This window comes from Hyla sarda, unplaced genomic scaffold (assembly GCF_029499605.1).
Source record: "Hyla sarda isolate aHylSar1 unplaced genomic scaffold, aHylSar1.hap1 scaffold_1288, whole genome shotgun sequence".
NCBI lineage: Eukaryota > Metazoa > Chordata > Amphibia > Anura > Hylidae > Hyla > Hyla sarda.
This window is the reverse complement of record NW_026607911.1, coordinates 49163-72109: the sequence shown is the minus strand read 5'-3', so window position 1 is coordinate 72109 and position 22947 is coordinate 49163. Positions and strand designations below refer to the sequence as shown.

At 45.7% G+C, this 22947-nt stretch overlaps 8 non-coding genes across 8 annotated transcripts; all 8 read left to right on the top strand.

The window, feature by feature from the left end:
• The first annotated feature begins 2033 nt into the window (after nucleotides 1-2033).
• Nucleotides 2034-2224, top strand: LOC130304689 (U2 spliceosomal RNA). The gene has a single exon (XR_008854420.1). It is a non-coding gene; the product is annotated as a U2 spliceosomal RNA (small nuclear RNA).
• A 2097-nt stretch (nucleotides 2225-4321) lies between these two features.
• On the top strand, nucleotides 4322-4512 carry LOC130304688 (U2 spliceosomal RNA). Its single transcript, XR_008854419.1, has one exon. It is a non-coding gene; the product is annotated as a U2 spliceosomal RNA (small nuclear RNA).
• A 2083-nt stretch (nucleotides 4513-6595) lies between these two features.
• LOC130304687 (U2 spliceosomal RNA) lies at nucleotides 6596-6786 on the top strand. The gene has a single exon (XR_008854418.1). It is a non-coding gene; the product is annotated as a U2 spliceosomal RNA (small nuclear RNA).
• A 2094-nt stretch (nucleotides 6787-8880) lies between these two features.
• LOC130304686 (U2 spliceosomal RNA) lies at nucleotides 8881-9071 on the top strand. Its single transcript, XR_008854417.1, has one exon. It is a non-coding gene; the product is annotated as a U2 spliceosomal RNA (small nuclear RNA).
• Nucleotides 9072-11155: 2084 nt separating this feature from the next.
• On the top strand, nucleotides 11156-11346 carry LOC130304685 (U2 spliceosomal RNA). The gene has a single exon (XR_008854416.1). It is a non-coding gene; the product is annotated as a U2 spliceosomal RNA (small nuclear RNA).
• Nucleotides 11347-13441: 2095 nt separating this feature from the next.
• Nucleotides 13442-13632, top strand: LOC130304684 (U2 spliceosomal RNA). The gene has a single exon (XR_008854415.1). It is a non-coding gene; the product is annotated as a U2 spliceosomal RNA (small nuclear RNA).
• A 2097-nt stretch (nucleotides 13633-15729) lies between these two features.
• LOC130304671 (U2 spliceosomal RNA) lies at nucleotides 15730-15920 on the top strand. The gene has a single exon (XR_008854403.1). It is a non-coding gene; the product is annotated as a U2 spliceosomal RNA (small nuclear RNA).
• Nucleotides 15921-18019: 2099 nt separating this feature from the next.
• On the top strand, nucleotides 18020-18210 carry LOC130304682 (U2 spliceosomal RNA). Its single transcript, XR_008854413.1, has one exon. It is a non-coding gene; the product is annotated as a U2 spliceosomal RNA (small nuclear RNA).
• Nucleotides 18211-22947: the final 4737 nt, after the last annotated feature.

Below are 22947 nucleotides of genomic sequence, written 5' to 3'. Positions count from 1 at the left end.
GCCCTGTGGGCCTTGCTGCTGCTGCAGCCAAAAAACAAAAGGTGGTGCTGCTGCTGCTTCTGCTGCTTCTGCTTCTGCTTGTGTCTGGCCCCTGTTGGAGCGTCCAGGCACAGGACTTCTGCTGCTGCTGACTAAATGGCCTCCTTAATTGGATCATTTGAGTAGCCAGCACACCTGTGCAGGTAGGGCATGACATGATAGGCAGCTGCCTTGATAGCGGGTGGGTGCTGAATGTTCCTAATTGACAAAATAAGATTAATGCTTATGAAGAAATATAAAATCTCATCCCTTCCCCAATATCGCGCCACACCCCTACCCCTTAATTCCCTGGTTGAACGTGATGGACATATGTCTTTTTTCGACCGTACTAACTATGTAACTATGTAACATAACATGGGGGGGGGGGGGGGGGGTCTCCTGGCTGTTCACACAGGTGTGTCATTGCTGTACATTGACCATGCATTGCTTCTGTGGTATTGCAAAGGCAAAGACAAATGCTTCCAGCCATCCATTGCACTAATGGATTGGTCATCAGCTGGCTGTCTATGTCCCGCATCAATATAGACCAAAGTACAGAGGGTTAGGCTATGCTATTGTGCACCTACCTGATGCATCAGAAGGTGCGAGGCCCTTGCTAAATTCTGTGCACAGACTTTGAGATCTATGCTTTAGACTGTATCTAAACCTGCTCCAACATGGACTGACATTCTGGCCTACTTTCAGCCGATGCGACTTGTCTGTCGCTGAACAGTCGCTTTTTATGTATTCAGCACCTATGTATAATGTTGTAAAAATGCTCTAGAAGCTAAAGTCGCAGAAATGTCACACATATTTGGCCTGCAACTTTCTGTGCGACAAATTCAGACAGGAAAAATCAGTATAAATCCTTAGAAAATTATCCCCCAGTGTCTCCATCTGCTGGCGGTATTGAATAAGCATTGCTGCACTGATGGGGTATGCATTAGACGAAAAAAAAGAAGAAAAAGAAGAATAATACGCCCAGAAAAGAGGCGAAAAGGAGAAAAACGTAAAAAAACGTGAAAAAAAAGTAAGAGGAAGAGAAGGGAAAAAAAGGTGGAAATGGGTTTAAAAGTGATTTCGGCGGAGAAATATATATATATATATATATATATATATATATATATATATATATATATATATGCGCACACACACACATAGATATAAACGTATTCTCCGTTGAGATATTGCAGCCGCTGCTGTGTCCAGGCCCAGGAGCCTTAGCACTGTGCTGTGATGTCACTCAATACCACTGACATCACTAGGTGTAAACAACATCTCTCCTTTGCTGTGTATGTGACTATGGAGCTGTTTGGTGATGTCGTCTATTACGGCCTTCATAGAAGCAACAGGAGATTGTTGCATCCATCTTGAACCCTCAGAACTACAGTGCTATGATGTCACTCACTTCCACAGGCCTTGCAGAGTGTAAACAACAACAACCCAGCTTTGTTGTGTATGTAACCAAAGGGATTTGTGATGTCACCTAGAACCTTCACAGCAGCGACAGCTTTATGAGGAGCATCAGCACTGCTCTGCCTGAGCAGAACCATCACCGCCATAGGTTGTCAAATAACCCGGATTTAACCCACACAGGTAAGTCCAATGGGGTGCAGGCATGTCCTCTATGCTTACAGCTTCCCGTGGGTGTTGGTTTGATACCGTTTGGGGACAGCCAAGGAGGCATCTGCAGGCAACAAAGGTAGGTGTGTGCTTGTGTGTGTGTTTCCTATGCAGATCCTAAGCCCAGTGTCACATGCAAGTAGGAGGAGTAAGAAGGGTTCCTGGCAAATCCGGGTTATGGATTGCATTTAAAAAGGCCCCGTGGGAGTGCAATGGGCCCCTGTCTTGCTGCTTAGCAATAATGGTATGGGTTTAGGTTCTGCTGTGTGTACTGGTGGTTGACTGCCCCCCAGCCCAGAGTGTGCATGGAAAATTGTCTGGCAGCCTCCCTGACAGCAAGCAGTGATAGTGCCCATGAAGGGGACCTTGTTGGGCCCGCCCCTTTCACGGTTATCGCTTCTCGGCCTTTTGGCTAAGATCAAGTGTAGTATCTGTTCTTATCAGTTTAATATCTGATACGTCCCCTATCTGGGGACCATATATTAAATGGATTTTTGAGAACGGGGGCCGATTTCGAAGCTTGCTTCCGTCGCCCTATGCATTGACCCGATATGGCAGTATCTTCGGGTACAGTGCACCACCCCCTTACAGGGTTAAAAAGAAAGATTCCTACTTTCATTGCTACCTGCTTGCTGGCTAGCCAGCTAGCCAGCCCTGTGGGCCTTGCTGCTGCTGCAGCCAAAAAACAAAAGGTGGTGCTGCTGCTGCTTCTGCTGCTTCTGCTTCTGCTTGTGTCTGGCCCCTGTTGGAGCGTCCAGGCACAGGACTTCTGCTGCTGCTGACTAAATGGCCTCCTTAATTGGATCATTTGAGTAGCCAGCACACCTGTGCAGGTAGGGCATGACATGATAGGCAGCTGCCTTGATAGCGGGTGGGTGCTGAATGTTCCTAATTGACAAAATAAGATTAATGCTTATGAAGAAATATAAAATCTCATCCCTTCCCCAATATCGCGCCACACCCCTACCCCTTAATTCCCTGGTTGAACGTGATGGACATATGTCTTTTTTCGACCGTACTAACTATGTAACTATGTAACATAACATGGGGGGGGGGGGGGGGGGTCTCCTGGCTGTTCACACAGGTGTGTCATTGCTGTACATTGACCATGCATTGCTTCTGTGGTATTGCAAAGGCAAAGACAAATGCTTCCAGCCATCCATTGCACTAATGGATTGGTCATCAGCTGGCTGTCTATGTCCCGCATCAATATAGACCAAAGTACAGAGGGTTAGGCTATGCTATTGTGCACCTACCTGATGCATCAGAAGGTGCGAGGCCCTTGCTAAATTCTGTGCACAGACTTTGAGATCTATGCTTTAGACTGTATCTAAACCTGCTCCAACATGGACTGACATTCTGGCCTACTTTCAGCCGATGCGACTTGTCTGTCGCTGAACAGTCGCTTTTTATGTATTCAGCACCTATGTATAATGTTGTAAAAATGCTCTAGAAGCTAAAGTCGCAGAAATGTCACACATATTTGGCCTGCAACTTTCTGTGCGACAAATTCAGACAGGAAAAATCAGTATAAATCCTTAGAAAATTATCCCCCAGTGTCTCCATCTGCTGGCGGTATTGAATAAGCATTGCTGCACTGATGGGGTATGCATTAGACGAAAAAAAAGAAGAAAAAGAAGAATAATACGCCCAGAAAAGAGGCGAAAAGGAGAAAAACGTAAAAAAACGTGAAAAAAAAGTAAGAGGAAGAGAAGGGAAAAAAAGGTGGAAATGGGTTTAAAAGTGATTTCGGCGGAGAAATATATATATATATATATATATATATATATATATATATATATATACGCGCACACACACACACATATATATAAACGTATTCTCCGTTGAGATATTGCAGCCGCTGCTGTGTCCAGGCCCAGGAGCCTTAGCACTGTGCTGTGATGTCACTCAATACCACTGACATCACTAGGTGTAAACAACATCTCTCCTTTGCTGTGTATGTGACTATGGAGCTGTTTGGTGATGTCGTCTATTATGGCCTTCATAGAAGCAACAGGAGATTGTTGCATCCATCTTGAACCCTCAGAACTACAGTGCTATGATGTCACTCACTTCCACAGGCCTTGCAGAGTGTAAACAACAACAACCCAGCTTTGTTGTGTATGTAACCAAAGGGATTTGTGATGTCACCTAGAACCTTCACAGCAGCGACAGCTTTATGAGGAGCATCAGCACTGCTCTGCCTGAGCAGAACCATCACCGCCATAGGTTGTCAAATAACCCGGATTTAACCCACACAGGTAAGTCCAATGGGGTGCAGGCATGTCCTCTATGCTTACAGCTTCCCGTGGGTGTTGGTTTGATACCGTTTGGGGACAGCCAAGGAGGCATCTGCAGGCAACAAAGGTAGGTGTGTGCTTGTGTGTGTGTTTCCTATGCAGATCCTAAGCCCAGTGTCACATGCAAGTAGGAGGAGTAAGAAGGGTTCCTGGCAAATCCGGGTTATGGATTGCATTTAAAAAGGCCCCGTGGGAGTGCAATGGGCCCCTGTCTTGCTGCTTAGCAATAATGGTATGGGTTTAGGTTCTGCTGTGTGTACTGGTGGTTGACTGCCCCCCAGCCCAGAGTGTGCATGGAAAATTGTCTGGCAGCCTCCCTGACAGCAAGCAGTGATAGTGCCCATGAAGGGGACCTTGTTGGGCCCGCCCCTTTCACGGTTATCGCTTCTCGGCCTTTTGGCTAAGATCAAGTGTAGTATCTGTTCTTATCAGTTTAATATCTGATACGTCCCCTATCTGGGGACCATATATTAAATGGATTTTTGAGAACGGGGGCCGATTTCGAAGCTTGCTTCCGTCGCCCTATGCATTGACCCGATATGGCAGTATCTTCGGGTACAGTGCACCACCCCCTTACAGGGTTAAAAAGAAAGATTCCTACTTTCATTGCTACCTGCTTGCTGGCTAGCCAGCTAGCCAGCCCTGTGGGCCTTGCTGCTGCTGCAGCCAAAAAACAAAAGGTGGTGCTGCTGCTGCTTCTGCTGCTTCTGCTTCTGCTTGTGTCTGGCCCCTGTTGGAGCGTCCAGGCACAGGACTTCTGCTGCTGCTGACTAAATGGCCTCCTTAATTGGATCATTTGAGTAGCCAGCACACCTGTGCAGGTAGGGCATGACATGATAGGCAGCTGCCTTGATAGCGGGTGGGTGCTGAATGTTCCTAATTGACAAAATAAGATTAATGCTTATGAAGAAATATAAAATCTCATCCCTTCCCCAATATCGCGCCACACCCCTACCCCTTAATTCCCTGGTTGAACGTGATGGACATATGTCTTTTTTCGACCGTACTAACTATGTAACTATGTAACATAACATGGGGGGGGGGGGTCTCCTGGCTGTTCACACAGGTGTGTCATTGCTGTACATTGACCATGCATTGCTTCTGTGGTATTGCAAAGGCAAAGACAAATGCTTCCAGCCATCCATTGCACTAATGGATTGGTCATCAGCTGGCTGTCTATGTCCCGCATCAATATAGACCAAAGTACAGAGGGTTAGGCTATGCTATTTTGCACCTACCTGATGCATCAGAAGGTGCGAGGCCCTTGCTAAATTCTGTGCACAGACTTTGAGATCTATGCTTTAGACTGTATCTAAACCTGCTCCAACATGGACTGACATTCTGGCCTACTTTCAGCCGATGCGACTTGTCTGTCGCTGAACAGTCGCTTTTTATGTATTCAGCACCTATGTATAATGTTGTAAAAATGCTCTAGAAGCTAAAGTCGCAGAAATGTCACACATATTTGGCCTGCAACTTTCTGTGCGACAAATTCAGACAGGAAAAATCAGTATAAATCCTTAGAAAATTATCCCCCAGTGTCTCCATCTGCTGGCGGTATTGAATAAGCATTGCTGCACTGATGGGGTATGCATTAGACGAAAAAAAAGAAGAAAAAGAAGAATAATACGCCCAGAAAAGAGGCGAAAAGGAGAAAAACGTAAAAAAACGTGAAAAAAAAGTAAGAGGAAGAGAAGGGAAAAAAAGGTGGAAATGGGTTTAAAAGTGATTTCGGCGGAGAAATATATATATATATATATATATATATATATATATATATATGCGCACACACACACATAGATATAAACGTATTCTCCGTTGAGATATTGCAGCCGCTGCTGTGTCCAGGCCCAGGAGCCTTAGCACTGTGCTGTGATGTCACTCAATACCACTGACATCACTAGGTGTAAACAACATCTCTCCTTTGCTGTGTATGTGACTATGGAGCTGTTTGGTGATGTCGTCTATTACGGCCTTCATAGAAGCAACAGGAGATTGTTGCATCCATCTTGAACCCTCAGAACTACAGTGCTATGATGTCACTCACTTCCACAGGCCTTGCAGAGTGTAAACAACAACAACCCAGCTTTGTTGTGTATGTAACCAAAGGGATTTGTGATGTCACCTAGAACCTTCACAGCAGCGACAGCTTTATGAGGAGCATCAGCACTGCTCTGCCTGAGCAGAACCATCACCGCCATAGGTTGTCAAATAACCCGGATTTAACCCACACAGGTAAGTCCAATGGGGTGCAGGCATGTCCTCTATGCTTACAGCTTCCCGTGGGTGTTGGTTTGATACCGTTTGGGGACAGCCAAGGAGGCATCTGCAGGCAACAAAGGTAGGTGTGTGCTTGTGTGTGTGTTTCCTATGCAGATCCTAAGCCCAGTGTCACATGCAAGTAGGAGGAGTAAGAAGGGTTCCTGGCAAATCCGGGTTATGGATTGCATTTAAAAAGGCCCCGTGGGAGTGCAATGGGCCCCTGTCTTGCTGCTTAGCAATAATGGTATGGGTTTAGGTTCTGCTGTGTGTACTGGTGGTTGACTGCCCCCCAGCCCAGAGTGTGCATGGAAAATTGTCTGGCAGCCTCCCTGACAGCAAGCAGTGATAGTGCCCATGAAGGGGACCTTGTTGGGCCCGCCCCTTTCACGGTTATCGCTTCTCGGCCTTTTGGCTAAGATCAAGTGTAGTATCTGTTCTTATCAGTTTAATATCTGATACGTCCCCTATCTGGGGACCATATATTAAATGGATTTTTGAGAACGGGGGCCGATTTCGAAGCTTGCTTCCGTCGCCCTATGCATTGACCCGATATGGCAGTATCTTCGGGTACAGTGCACCACCCCCTTACAGGGTTAAAAAGAAAGATTCCTACTTTCATTGCTACCTGCTTGCTGGCTAGCCAGCTAGCCAGCCCTGTGGGCCTTGCTGCTGCTGCAGCCAAAAAACAAAAGGTGGTGCTGCTGCTGCTTCTGCTGCTTCTGCTTCTGCTTGTGTCTGGCCCCTGTTGGAGCGTCCAGGCACAGGACTTCTGCTGCTGCTGACTAAATGGCCTCCTTAATTGGATCATTTGAGTAGCCAGCACACCTGTGCAGGTAGGGCATGACATGATAGGCAGCTGCCTTGATAGCGGGTGGGTGCTGAATGTTCCTAATTGACAAAATAAGATTAATGCTTATGAAGAAATATAAAATCTCATCCCTTCCCCAATATCGCGCCACACCCCTACCCCTTAATTCCCTGGTTGAACGTGATGGACATATGTCTTTTTTCGACCGTACTAACTATGTAACTATGTAACATAACATGGGGGGGGGGGGGGGGGGTCTCCTGGCTGTTCACACAGGTGTGTCATTGCTGTACATTGACCATGCATTGCTTCTGTGGTATTGCAAAGGCAAAGACAAATGCTTCCAGCCATCCATTGCACTAATGGATTGGTCATCAGCTGGCTGTCTATGTCCCGCATCAATATAGACCAAAGTACAGAGGGTTAGGCTATGCTATTGTGCACCTACCTGATGCATCAGAAGGTGCGAGGCCCTTGCTAAATTCTGTGCACAGACTTTGAGATCTATGCTTTAGACTGTATCTAAACCTGCTCCAACATGGACTGACATTCTGGCCTACTTTCAGCCGATGCGACTTGTCTGTCGCTGAACAGTCGCTTTTTATGTATTCAGCACCTATGTATAATGTTGTAAAAATGCTCTAGAAGCTAAAGTCGCAGAAATGTCACACATATTTGGCCTGCAACTTTCTGTGCGACAAATTCAGACAGGAAAAATCAGTATAAATCCTTAGAAAATTATCCCCCAGTGTCTCCATCTGCTGGCGGTATTGAATAAGCATTGCTGCACTGATGGGGTATGCATTAGACGAAAAAAAAGAAGAAAAAGAAGAATAATACGCCCAGAAAAGAGGCGAAAAGGAGAAAAACGTAAAAAAACGTGAAAAAAAAGTAAGAGGAAGAGAAGGGAAAAAAAGGTGGAAATGGGTTTAAAAGTGATTTCGGCGGAGAAATATATATATATATATATATATATATATATATATATATATATATGCGCACACACACACATAGATATAAACGTATTCTCCGTTGAGATATTGCAGCCGCTGCTGTGTCCAGGCCCAGGAGCCTTAGCACTGTGCTGTGATGTCACTCAATACCACTGACATCACTAGGTGTAAACAACATCTCTCCTTTGCTGTGTATGTGACTATGGAGCTGTTTGGTGATGTCGTCTATTACGGCCTTCATAGAAGCAACAGGAGATTGTTGCATCCATCTTGAACCCTCAGAACTACAGTGCTATGATTGTCACTCACTTCCACAGGCCTTGCAGAGTGTAAACAACAACAACCCAGCTTTGTTGTGTATGTAACCAAAGGGATTTGTGATGTCACCTAGAACCTTCACAGCAGCGACAGCTTTATGAGGAGCATCAGCACTGCTCTGCCTGAGCAGAACCATCACCGCCATAGGTTGTCAAATAACCCGGATTTAACCCACACAGGTAAGTCCAATGGGGTGCAGGCATGTCCTCTATGCTTACAGCTTCCCGTGGGTGTTGGTTTGATACCGTTTGGGGACAGCCAAGGAGGCATCTGCAGGCAACAAAGGTAGGTGTGTGCTTGTGTGTGTGTTTCCTATGCAGATCCTAAGCCCAGTGTCACATGCAAGTAGGAGGAGTAAGAAGGGTTCCTGGCAAATCCGGGTTATGGATTGCATTTAAAAAGGCCCCGTGGGAGTGCAATGGGCCCCTGTCTTGCTGCTTAGCAATAATGGTATGGGTTTAGGTTCTGCTGTGTGTACTGGTGGTTGACTGCCCCCCAGCCCAGAGTGTGCATGGAAAATTGTCTGGCAGCCTCCCTGACAGCAAGCAGTGATAGTGCCCATGAAGGGGACCTTGTTGGGCCCGCCCCTTTCACGGTTATCGCTTCTCGGCCTTTTGGCTAAGATCAAGTGTAGTATCTGTTCTTATCAGTTTAATATCTGATACGTCCCCTATCTGGGGACCATATATTAAATGGATTTTTGAGAACGGGGGCCGATTTCGAAGCTTGCTTCCGTCGCCCTATGCATTGACCCGATATGGCAGTATCTTCGGGTACAGTGCACCACCCCCTTACAGGGTTAAAAAGAAAGATTCCTACTTTCATTGCTACCTGCTTGCTGGCTAGCCAGCTAGCCAGCCCTGTGGGCCTTGCTGCTGCTGCAGCCAAAAAACAAAAGGTGGTGCTGCTGCTGCTTCTGCTGCTTCTGCTTCTGCTTGTGTCTGGCCCCTGTTGGAGCGTCCAGGCACAGGACTTCTGCTGCTGCTGACTAAATGGCCTCCTTAATTGGATCATTTGAGTAGCCAGCACACCTGTGCAGGTAGGGCATGACATGATAGGCAGCTGCCTTGATAGCGGGTGGGTGCTGAATGTTCCTAATTGACAAAATAAGATTAATGCTTATGAAGAAATATAAAATCTCATCCCTTCCCCAATATCGCGCCACACCCCTACCCCTTAATTCCCTGGTTGAACGTGATGGACATATGTCTTTTTTCGACCGTACTAACTATGTAACTATGTAACATAACATGGGGGGGGGGGTCTCCTGGCTGTTCACACAGGTGTGTCATTGCTGTACATTGACCATGCATTGCTTCTGTGGTATTGCAAAGGCAAAGACAAATGCTTCCAGCCATCCATTGCACTAATGGATTGGTCATCAGCTGGCTGTCTATGTCCCGCATCAATATAGACCAAAGTACAGAGGGTTAGGCTATGCTATTGTGCACCTACCTGATGCATCAGAAGGTGCGAGGCCCTTGCTAAATTCTGTGCACAGACTTTGAGATCTATGCTTTAGACTGTATCTAAACCTGCTCCAACATGGACTGACATTCTGGCCTACTTTCAGCCGATGCGACTTGTCTGTCGCTGAACAGTCGCTTTTTATGTATTCAGCACCTATGTATAATGTTGTAAAAATGCTCTAGAAGCTAAAGTCGCAGAAATGTCACACATATTTGGCCTGCAACTTTCTGTGCGACAAATTCAGACAGGAAAAATCAGTATAAATCCTTAGAAAATTATCCCCCAGTGTCTCCATCTGCTGGCGGTATTGAATAAGCATTGCTGCACTGATGGGGTATGCATTAGACGAAAAAAAAGAAGAAAAAGAAGAATAATACGCCCAGAAAAGAGGCGAAAAGGAGAAAAACGTAAAAAAACGTGAAAAAAAAGTAAGAGGAAGAGAAGGGAAAAAAAGGTGGAAATGGGTTTAAAAGTGATTTCGGCGGAGAAATATATATATATATATATATATATATATATATATATATATATGCGCACACACACACATAGATATAAACGTATTCTCCGTTGAGATATTGCAGCCGCTGCTGTGTCCAGGCCCAGGAGCCTTAGCACTGTGCTGTGATGTCACTCAATACCACTGACATCACTAGGTGTAAACAACATCTCTCCTTTGCTGTGTATGTGACTATGGAGCTGTTTGGTGATGTCGTCTATTACGGCCTTCATAGAAGCAACAGGAGATTGTTGCATCCATCTTGAACCCTCAGAACTACAGTGCTATGATGTCACTCACTTCCACAGGCCTTGCAGAGTGTAAACAACAACAACCCAGCTTTGTTGTGTATGTAACCAAAGGGATTTGTGATGTCACCTAGAACCTTCACAGCAGCGACAGCTTTATGAGGAGCATCAGCACTGCTCTGCCTGAGCAGAACCATCACCGCCATAGGTTGTCAAATAACCCGGATTTAACCCACACAGGTAAGTCCAATGGGGTGCAGGCATGTCCTCTATGCTTACAGCTTCCCGTGGGTGTTGGTTTGATACCGTTTGGGGACAGCCAAGGAGGCATCTGCAGGCAACAAAGGTAGGTGTGTGCTTGTGTGTGTGTTTCCTATGCAGATCCTAAGCCCAGTGTCACATGCAAGTAGGAGGAGTAAGAAGGGTTCCTGGCAAATCCGGGTTATGGATTGCATTTAAAAAGGCCCCGTGGGAGTGCAATGGGCCCCTGTCTTGCTGCTTAGCAATAATGGTATGGGTTTAGGTTCTGCTGTGTGTACTGGTGGTTGACTGCCCCCCAGCCCAGAGTGTGCATGGAAAATTGTCTGGCAGCCTCCCTGACAGCAAGCAGTGATAGTGCCCATGAAGGGGACCTTGTTGGGCCCGCCCCTTTCACGGTTATCGCTTCTCGGCCTTTTGGCTAAGATCAAGTGTAGTATCTGTTCTTATCAGTTTAATATCTGATACGTCCCCTATCTGGGGACCATATATTAAATGGATTTTTGAGAACGGGGGCCGATTTCGAAGCTTGCTTCCGTCGCCCTATGCATTGACCCGATATGGCAGTATCTTCGGGTACAGTGCACCACCCCCTTACAGGGTTAAAAAGAAAGATTCCTACTTTCATTGCTACCTGCTTGCTGGCTAGCCAGCTAGCCAGCCCTGTGGGCCTTGCTGCTGCTGCAGCCAAAAAACAAAAGGTGGTGCTGCTGCTGCTTCTGCTGCTTCTGCTTCTGCTTGTGTCTGGCCCCTGTTGGAGCGTCCAGGCACAGGACTTCTGCTGCTGCTGACTAAATGGCCTCCTTAATTGGATCATTTGAGTAGCCAGCACACCTGTGCAGGTAGGGCATGACATGATAGGCAGCTGCCTTGATAGCGGGTGGGTGCTGAATGTTCCTAATTGACAAAATAAGATTAATGCTTATGAAGAAATATAAAATCTCATCCCTTCCCCAATATCGCGCCACACCCCTACCCCTTAATTCCCTGGTTGAACGTGATGGACATATGTCTTTTTTCGACCGTACTAACTATGTAACTATGTAACATAACATGGGGGGGGGGGGGGGGGGGGTCTCCTGGCTGTTCACACAGGTGTGTCATTGCTGTACATTGACCATGCATTGCTTCTGTGGTATTGCAAAGGCAAAGACAAATGCTTCCAGCCATCCATTGCACTAATGGATTGGTCATCAGCTGGCTGTCTATGTCCCGCATCAATATAGACCAAAGTACAGAGGGTTAGGCTATGCTATTGTGCACCTACCTGATGCATCAGAAGGTGCGAGGCCCTTGCTAAATTCTGTGCACAGACTTTGAGATCTATGCTTTAGACTGTATCTAAACCTGCTCCAACATGGACTGACATTCTGGCCTACTTTCAGCCGATGCGACTTGTCTGTCGCTGAACAGTCGCTTTTTATGTATTCAGCACCTATGTATAATGTTGTAAAAATGCTCTAGAAGCTAAAGTCGCAGAAATGTCACACATATTTGGCCTGCAACTTTCTGTGCGACAAATTCAGACAGGAAAAATCAGTATAAATCCTTAGAAAATTATCCCCCAGTGTCTCCATCTGCTGGCGGTATTGAATAAGCATTGCTGCACTGATGGGGTATGCATTAGACGAAAAAAAAGAAGAAAAAGAAGAATAATACGCCCAGAAAAGAGGCGAAAAGGAGAAAAACTTAAAAAAACGTGAAAAAAAAGTAAGAGGAAGAGAAGGGAAAAAAAGGTGGAAATGGGTTTAAAAGTGATTTCGGCGGAGAAATATATATATATATATATATATATATATATATATATATATATATGCGCACACACACACATAGATATAAACGTATTCTCCGTTGAGATATTGCAGCCGCTGCTGTGTCCAGGCCCAGGAGCCTTAGCACTGTGCTGTGATGTCACTCAATACCACTGACATCACTAGGTGTAAACAACATCTCTCCTTTGCTGTGTATGTGACTATGGAGCTGTTTGGTGATGTCGTCTATTACGGCCTTCATAGAAGCAACAGGAGATTGTTGCATCCATCTTGAACCCTCAGAACTACAGTGCTATGATGTCACTCACTTCCACAGGCCTTGCAGAGTGTAAACAACAACAACCCAGCTTTGTTGTGTATGTAACCAAAGGGATTTGTGATGTCACCTAGAACCTTCACAGCAGCGACAGCTTTATGAGGAGCATCAGCACTGCTCTGCCTGAGCAGAACCATCACCGCCATAGGTTGTCAAATAACCCGGATTTAACCCACACAGGTAAGTCCAATGGGGTGCAGGCATGTCCTCTATGCTTACAGCTTCCCGTGGGTGTTGGTTTGATACCGTTTGGGGACAGCCAAGGAGGCATCTGCAGGCAACAAAGGTAGGTGTGTGCTTGTGTGTGTGTTTCCTATGCAGATCCTAAGCCCAGTGTCACATGCAAGTAGGAGGAGTAAGAAGGGTTCCTGGCAAATCCGGGTTATGGATTGCATTTAAAAAGGCCCCGTGGGAGTGCAATGGGCCCCTGTCTTGCTGCTTAGCAATAATGGTATGGGTTTAGGTTCTGCTGTGTGTACTGGTGGTTGACTGCCCCCCAGCCCAGAGTGTGCATGGAAAATTGTCTGGCAGCCTCCCTGACAGCAAGCAGTGATAGTGCCCATGAAGGGGACCTTGTTGGGCCCGCCCCTTTCACGGTTATCGCTTCTCGGCCTTTTGGCTAAGATCAAGTGTAGTATCTGTTCTTATCAGTTTAATATCTGATACGTCCCCTATCTGGGGACCATATATTAAATGGATTTTTGAGAACGGGGGCCGATTTCGAAGCTTGCTTCCGTCGCCCTATGCATTGACCCGATATGGCAGTATCTTCGGGTACAGTGCACCACCCCCTTACAGGGTTAAAAAGAAAGATTCCTACTTTCATTGCTACCTGCTTGCTGGCTAGCCAGCTAGCCAGCCCTGTGGGCCTTGCTGCTGCTGCAGCCAAAAAACAAAAGGTGGTGCTGCTGCTGCTTCTGCTGCTTCTGCTTCTGCTTGTGTCTGGCCCCTGTTGGAGCGTCCAGGCACAGGACTTCTGCTGCTGCTGACTAAATGGCCTCCTTAATTGGATCATTTGAGTAGCCAGCACACCTGTGCAGGTAGGGCATGACATGATAGGCAGCTGCCTTGATAGCGGGTGGGTGCTGAATGTTCCTAATTGACAAAATAAGATTAATGCTTATGAAGAAATATAAAATCTCATCCCTTCCCCAATATCGCGCCACACCCCTACCCCTTAATTCCCTGGTTGAACGTGATGGACATATGTCTTTTTTCGACCGTACTAACTATGTAACTATGTAACATAACATGGGGGGGGGGGGGGGGGGGGTCTCCTGGCTGTTCACACAGGTGTGTCATTGCTGTACATTGACCATGCATTGCTTCTGTGGTATTGCAAAGGCAAAGACAAATGCTTCCAGCCATCCATTGCACTAATGGATTGGTCATCAGCTGGCTGTCTGTGTCCCGCATCAATATAGACCAAAGTACAGAGGGTTAGGCTATGCTATTGTGCACCTACCTGATGCATCAGAAGGTGCGAGGCCCTTGCTAAATTCTGTGCACAGACTTTGAGATCTATGCTTTAGACTGTATCTAAACCTGCTCCAACATGGACTGACATTCTGGCCTACTTTCAGCCGATGCGACTTGTCTGTCGCTGAACAGTCGCTTTTTATGTATTCAGCACCTATGTATAATGTTGTAAAAATGCTCTAGAAGCTAAAGTCGCAGAAATGTCACACATATTTGGCCTGCAACTTTCTGTGCGACAAATTCAGACAGGAAAAATCAGTATAAATCCTTAGAAAATTATCCCCCAGTGTCTCCATCTGCTGGCGGTATTGAATAAGCATTGCTGCACTGATGGGGTATGCATTAGACGAAAAAAAAGAAGAAAAAGAAGAATAATACGCCCAGAAAAGAGGCGAAAAGGAGAAAAACGTAAAAAAACGTGAAAAAAAATAAGAGGAAGAGAAGGGAAAAAAAAGGTGGAAATGGGTTTAAAAGTGATTTCGGCGGAGAAATATATATATATATATATATATATATATATATATATATATATATATGCGCACACACACACATAGATATAAACGTATTCTCCGTTGAGATATTGCAGCCGCTGCTGTGTCCAGGCCCAGGAGCCTTAGCACTGTGCTGTGATGTCACTCAATACCACTGACATCACTAGGTGTAAACAACATCTCTCCTTTGCTGTGTATGTGACTATGGAGCTGTTTGGTGATGTCGTCTATTACGGCCTTCATAGAAGCAACAGGAGATTGTTGCATCCATCTTGAACCCTCAGAACTACAGTGCTATGATGTCACTCACTTCCACAGGCCTTGCAGAGTGTAAACAACAACAACCCAGCTTTGTTGTGTATGTAACCAAAGGGATTTGTGATGTCACCTAGAACCTTCACAGCAGCGACAGCTTTATGAGGAGCATCAGCACTGCTCTGCCTGAGCAGAACCATCACCGCCATAGGTTGTCAAATAACCCGGATTTAACCCACACAGGTAAGTCCAATGGGGTGCAGGCATGTCCTCTATGCTTACAGCTTCCCGTGGGTGTTGGTTTGATACCGTTTGGGGACAGCCAAGGAGGCATCTGCAGGCAACAAAGGTAGGTGTGTGCTTGTGTGTGTGTTTCCTATGCAGATCCTAAGCCCAGTGTCACATGCAAGTAGGAGGAGTAAGAAGGGTTCCTGGCAAATCCGGGTTATGGATTGCATTTAAAAAGGCCCCGTGGGAGTGCAATGGGCCCCTGTCTTGCTGCTTAGCAATAATGGTATGGGTTTAGGTTCTGCTGTGTGTACTGGTGGTTGACTGCCCCCCAGCCCAGAGTGTGCATGGAAAATTGTCTGGCAGCCTCCCTGACAGCAAGCAGTGATAGTGCCCATGAAGGGGACCTTGTTGGGCCCGCCCCTTTCACGGTTATCGCTTCTCGGCCTTTTGGCTAAGATCAAGTGTAGTATCTGTTCTTATCAGTTTAATATCTGATACGTCCCCTATCTGGGGACCATATATTAAATGGATTTTTGAGAACGGGGGCCAATTTCGAAGCTTGCTTCCGTCGCCCTATGCATTGACCCGATATGGCAGTATCTTCGGGTACAGTGCACCACCCCCTTACAGGGTTAAAAAGAAAGATTCCTACTTTCATTGCTACCTGCTTGCTGGCTAGCCAGCTAGCCAGCCCTGTGGGCCTTGCTGCTGCTGCAGCCAAAAAACAAAAGGTGGTGCTGCTGCTGCTTCTGCTGCTTCTGCTTCTGCTTCTGCTTGTGTCTGGCCCCTGTTGGAGCGTCCAGGCACAGGACTTCTGCTGCTGCTGACTAAATGGCCTCCTTAATTGGATCATTTGAGTAGCCAGCACACCTGTGCAGGTAGGGCATGACATGATAGGCAGCTGCCTTGATAGCGGGTGGGTGCTGAATGTTCCTAATTGACAAAATAAGATTAATGCTTATGAAGAAATATAAAATCTCATCCCTTCCCCAATATCGCGCCACACCCCTACCCCTTAATTCCCTGGTTGAACGTGATGGACATATGTCTTTTTTCGACCGTACTAACTATGTAACTATGTAACATAACATGGGGGGGGGGGGGGGGGGTCTCCTGGCTGTTCACACAGGTGTGTCATTGCTGTACATTGACCATGCATTGCTTCTGTGGTATTGCAAAGGCAAAGACAAATGCTTCCAGCCATCCATTGCACTAATGGATTGGTCATCAGCTGGCTGTCTATGTCCCGCATCAATATAGACCAAAGTACAGAGGGTTAGGCTATGCTATTGTGCACCTACCTGATGCATCAGAAGGTGCGAGGCCCTTGCTAAATTCTGTGCACAGACTTTGAGATCTATGCTTTAGACTGTATCTAAACCTGCTCCAACATGGACTGACATTCTGGCCTACTTTCAGCCGATGCGACTTGTCTGTCGCTGAACAGTCGCTTTTTATGTATTCAGCACCTATGTATAATGTTGTAAAAATGCTCTAGAAGCTAAAGTCGCAGAAATGTCACACATATTTGGCCTGCAACTTTCTGTGCGACAAATTCAGACAGGAAAAATCAGTATAAATCCTTAGAAAATTATCCCCCAGTGTCTCCATCTGCTGGCGGTATTGAATAAGCATTGCTGCACTGATGGGGTATGCATTAGACGAAAAAAAAGAAGAAAAAGAAGAATAATACGCCCAGAAAAGAGGCGAAAAGGAGAAAAACGTAAAAAAACGTGAAAAAAAAGTAAGAGGAAGAGAAGGGAAAAAAAGGTGGAAATGGGTTTAAAAGTGATTTCGGCGGAGAATATATATATATATATATATATATATATATATATATATATATATGCGCACACACACACATAGATATAAACGTATTCTCCGTTGAGATATTGCAGCCGCTGCTGTGTCCAGGCCCAGGAGCCTTAGCACTGTGCTGTGATGTCACTCAATACCACTGACATCACTAGGTGTAAACAACATCTCTCCTTTGCTGTGTATGTGACTATGGAGCTGTTTGGTGATGTCGTCTATTACGGCCTTCATAGAAGCAACAGGAGATTGTTGCATCCATCTTGAACCCTCAGAACTACAGTGCTATGATGTCACTCACTTCCACAGGCCTTGCAGAGTGTAAACAACAACAACCCAGCTTTGTTGTGTATGTAACCAAAGGGATTTGTGATGTCACCTAGAACCTTCACAGCAGCGACAGCTTTATGAGGAGCATCAGCACTGCTCTGCCTGAGCAGAACCATCACCGCCATAGGTTGTCAAATAACCCGGATTTAACCCACACAGGTAAGTCCAATGGGGGTGCAGGCATGTCCTCTATGCTTACAGCTTCCCGTGGGTGTTGGTTTGATACCGTTTGGGGACAGCCAAGGAGGCATCTGCAGGCAACAAAGGTAGGTGTGTGCTTGTGTGTGTGTTTCCTATGCAGATCCTAAGCCCAGTGTCACATGCAAGTAGGAGGAGTAAGAAGGGTTCCTGGCAAATCCGGGTTATGGATTGCATTTAAAAAGGCCCCGTGGGAGTGCAATGGGCCCCTGTCTTGCTGCTTAGCAATAATGGTATGGGTTTAGGTTCTGCTGTGTGTACTGGTGGTTGACTGCCCCCCAGCCCAGAGTGTGCATGGAAAATTGTCTGGCAGCCTCCCTGACAGCAAGCAGTGATAGTGCCCATGAAGGGGACCTTGTTGGGCCCGCCCCTTTCACGGTTATCGCTTCTCGGCCTTTTGGCTAAGATCAAGTGTAGTATCTGTTCTTATCAGTTTAATATCTGATACGTCCCCTATCTGGGGACCATATATTAAATGGATTTTTGAGAACGGGGGCCGATTTCGAAGCTTGCTTCCGTCGCCCTATGCATTGACCCGATATGGCAGTATCTTCGGGTACAGTGCACCACCCCCTTACAGGGTTAAAAAGAAAGATTCCTACTTTCATTGCTACCTGCTTGCTGGCTAGCCAGCTAGCCAGCCCTGTGGGCCTTGCTGCTGCTGCAGCCAAAAAACAAAAGGTGGTGCTGCTGCTGCTTCTGCTGCTTCTGCTTCTGCTTGTGTCTGGCCCCTGTTGGAGCGTCCAGGCACAGGACTTCTGCTGCTGCTGACTAAATGGCCTCCTTAATTGGATCATTTGAGTAGCCAGCACACCTGTGCAGGTAGGGCATGACATGATAGGCAGCTGCCTTGATAGCGGGTGGGTGCTGAATGTTCCTAATTGACAAAATAAGATTAATGCTTATGAAGAAATATAAAATCTCATCCCTTCCCCAATATCGCGCCACACCCCTACCCCTTAATTCCCTGGTTGAACGTGATGGACATATGTCTTTTTTCGACCGTACTAACTATGTAACTATGTAACATAACATGGGGGGGGGGGGGGTCTCCTGGCTGTTCACACAGGTGTGTCATTGCTGTACATTGACCATGCATTGCTTCTGTGGTATTGCAAAGGCAAAGACAAATGCTTCCAGCCATCCATTGCACTAATGGATTGGTCATCAGCTGGCTGTCTATGTCCCGCATCAATATAGACCAAAGTACAGAGGGTTAGGCTATGCTATTGTGCACCTACCTGATGCATCAGAAGGTGCGAGGCCCTTGCTAAATTCTGTGCACAGACTTTGAGATCTATGCTTTAGACTGTATCTAAACCTGCTCCAACATGGACTGACATTCTGGCCTACTTTCAGCCGATGCGACTTGTCTGTCGCTGAACAGTCGCTTTTTATGTATTCAGCACCTATGTATAATGTTGTAAAAATGCTCTAGAAGCTAAAGTCGCAGAAATGTCACACATATTTGGCCTGCAACTTTCTGTGCGACAAATTCAGACAGGAAAAATCAGTATAAATCCTTAGAAAATTATCCCCCAGTGTCTCCATCTGCTGGCGGTATTGAATAAGCATTGCTGCACTGATGGGGTATGCATTAGACGAAAAAAAAGAAGAAAAAGAAGAATAATACGCCCAGAAAAGAGGCGAAAAGGAGAAAAACGTAAAAAAACGTGAAAAAAAAGTAAGAGGAAGAGAAGGGAAAAAAAGGTGGAAATGGGTTTAAAAGTGATTTCGGCGGAGAAATATATATATATATATATATATATATATATATATATGCGCACACACACACATAGATATAAACGTATTCTCCGTTGAGATATTGCAGCCGCTGCTGTGTCCAGGCCCAGGAGCCTTAGCACTGTGCTGTGATGTCACTCAATACCACTGACATCACTAGGTGTAAACAACATCTCTCCTTTGCTGTGTATGTGACTATGGAGCTGTTTGGTGATGTCGTCTATTACGGCCTTCATAGAAGCAACAGGAGATTGTTGCATCCATCTTGAACCCTCAGAACTACAGTGCTATGATGTCACTCACTTCCACAGGCCTTGCAGAGTGTAAACAACAACAACCCAGCTTTGTTGTGTATGTAACCAAAGGGATTTGTGATGTCACCTAGAACCTTCACAGCAGCGACAGCTTTATGAGGAGCATCAGCACTGCTCTGCCTGAGCAGAACCATCACCGCCATAGGTTGTCAAATAACCCGGATTTAACCCACACAGGTAAGTCCAATGGGGTGCAGGCATGTCCTCTATGCTTACAGCTTCCCGTGGGTGTTGGTTTGATACCGTTTGGGGACAGCCAAGGAGGCATCTGCAGGCAACAAAGGTAGGTGTGTGCTTGTGTGTGTGTTTCCTATGCAGATCCTAAGCCCAGTGTCACATGCAAGTAGGAGGAGTAAGAAGGGTTCCTGGCAAATCCGGGTTATGGATTGCATTTAAAAAGGCCCCGTGGGAGTGCAATGGGCCCCTGTCTTGCTGCTTAGCAATAATGGTATGGGTTTAGGTTCTGCTGTGTGTACTGGTGGTTGACTGCCCCCCAGCCCAGAGTGTGCATGGAAAATTGTCTGGCAGCCTCCCTGACAGCAAGCAGTGATAGTGCCCATGAAGGGGACCTTGTTGGGCCCGCCCCTTTCACGGTTATCGCTTCTCGGCCTTTTGGCTTCGATCCCGTGCGGTTTACCGGGCGGGTTAGGAGTTGAAGGGGGTGGTGATCGGGGCCCTCTTTGCGGGGGGCCCTGGGTTATTTCGGAGTTGCGATAGTGGGTTTCATCGCCTGCAAAAATGAGTGGAGGAGAGAGGATTCGCGGAATGGAAGACACGGTCAGGATTTTCGTCCCAACGGAACATCGGGGAACGGTTGGCCTGGACCAGATTGTGCTGGAGATTCTACGCAGGCTCCAGTACCTAAAGGTAACAGATGTATTTGCAATGCAAGATTTCCCTAGACAGGGTATTTATGATGTTACATTTGTTAATTCCGAGATTTGTCAGAGGGTCTACAAGGACCTGGAAGGAATGAAGAGAAAGAATGAGCCGGATATTATGAGGAAAGTTAAAGTAGAGCCTTTGTTTCTGAGTACAGAGAAAGTGGTCATCGTACATATGTACAATCCCAAAGTTACAGACTCAATGGTAACAAATTTTCTTTATCGTTATTGTGAAGAAGTGAAGTTTTTTGGAAAACTAAAGAACAGACATGGTTTTTTTAACTGTAAAAGGAAATATGTTGTGAAGTTCAAGAAGGATGAGTCTATGGAGGAGGGAATTAAGAGTATTCCTCAAGTTTTTTCCATTGGAGGAGAGCGTGGTTTTTGTTTTTATGAGGGGCAGCTTCAGTTTTGCCGCAAATGTCAAGCATATGGCCACGTGCAGGACGCATGTCCTGTGAAGGGTGTTGTTTGTAGGAACTGTGGCAAGACTGGGCATGAAACAAGTTTTTGCGTTGAGGAAAAGACTTGTGATATTTGTGGGAGTAATTCCCATTTGGCAAGAGGATGTCACTTATGGTACAAGAGAAGGAGTTATGCTGATGCGGCTGGAAGTAAAGGTGGACAGAGCAATGAACAGGGAATGGGAAGGAGGTCTTTTTCAGAAGCCACAGGTGTGGATGGAGGTGTGGATGGAGGTGTGGATGGAGGTGAAAAATCTAATGTGGAGGGGGAATGTGAAGTCGGGAGGAGCGCAGGTGGTACGATTGTTAAAAATGTTGTTGCTCAAGTGGATGTGATTAAAGAGGCTTTTGTGGAGACAAGTGTGGTGGTTGAACAGGAGTATAAGAAAGTGGTCTCCACAAGTGAAGTAACATGTGCAAAGGGGGTGGAGGTCAAGAAGATTGAAACTGTGTATGGAGATGTGTTTCCTTGTGGAAGCATGAGTGGTGATGTGGAATGTCCAGACCCTGTTGTGGGGGAGGAGGAGGGAATGGAATTCCAAGAAAATGTGCAGTCATCTGAGAAGTCCCTTACACCTGCTCAGAGATTTGTCAGCAGTGATGAGGAGGATGAGGTGGGGGTGGAAAGTAAAAGAAGTAAAAAAGGAAGTTGGACTGGGGATCAAGAGGACCCAGTGGTTGGAAGAGGAGTTGAAATGGACAGGGACTCTGATCCAGGGTCGCCTGATTGTTATGAAAATGTTTTAAGGAAAGTTGAGAGTCAGAGCAGTAATTTTTAACTATGATGGATATTAAAGTTTTGATTTTATTCATTTTAGTTATTATGACTCTTATCTTAACAACCCTTAATGTCAGGAGTATTGGATCAGAAGTAAGAAGAGCTGCTATTTTTGAGGTGTTGGAGAATGTGAGAGCTGATATAATATGTTTACAGGAGTGTGCAATTAAATCTGCACCTTATGCTGATGAGTGGAGGATGGGACAATCTTTTTGGTCAACTAGTACGGATAACAAGAATGAAGGAGTTGGTTTTTTAATCAAAAATAACAATATCAAAGTTTTAAATTGCCAGATTTTAATACCAGGCCGTTGCATGGTTTTAAACTTTGAGTTTTTAGACCAGAGGATTAGAGTTTTTAACGTATATGCCCCAGCAGAGAAGAAAGAGCGGTTGGTTTTTTTAGAGTCCTTGAAGTTTTTTATCCCTGGTCGGGAAAGTACTATAGTGGCTGGTGATTTTAACTGTATCCGTACTGTTAATGACCGTGAGAGTGCTGCTGAAGTCCGAACTGACATTACCTCTAATGCTTTAAATCAATTAGTACAAGACTTACACTATATAGATGCTGGACTGATGATTGACACTGATGATAGATATACATATGTATCGGATAGTGGTCACTGTAAATCCCGGATAGATTATATTTTTGTGTCTGAAGGGATGAAGGTGGCCCGGTGTAATCAGATGATGTCGATTTTCTCAGATCATAAAATTTTATCTGCTGAAATAAGCATCTCAGAGTCCATTGCCTTTGGTAGGGGACTCTGGAAGTTGAATGTGAGTTTACTTGAAGAAGAGGAGGTAATGGCAGGTTTTAAAAATATATTTTTATCCTGTGCTGCTAAACAAGACTGTTTTAAAAATATTTTAGACTGGTGGGATTGGGCTAAAGTGAACTTTGCTGGTTATTTTAAGTCTGTTTGCATTAAGAGAGCACAGGAGAAGAGGCGGAGAGATGAGACTTTAGTTTCACAGTTGGAGACTCTCTTTAAGTTTAAGAACGCTGGTCTAGAGGTGGATGCTGAAATTTGTGAAATTAAGGAAGAGATGAAGACAAGGTTGAAGGAAAGAGGAAGGAATATTGTTTACAGGGCTAAGGTGCAACATTTGGAGGAGAATGAAC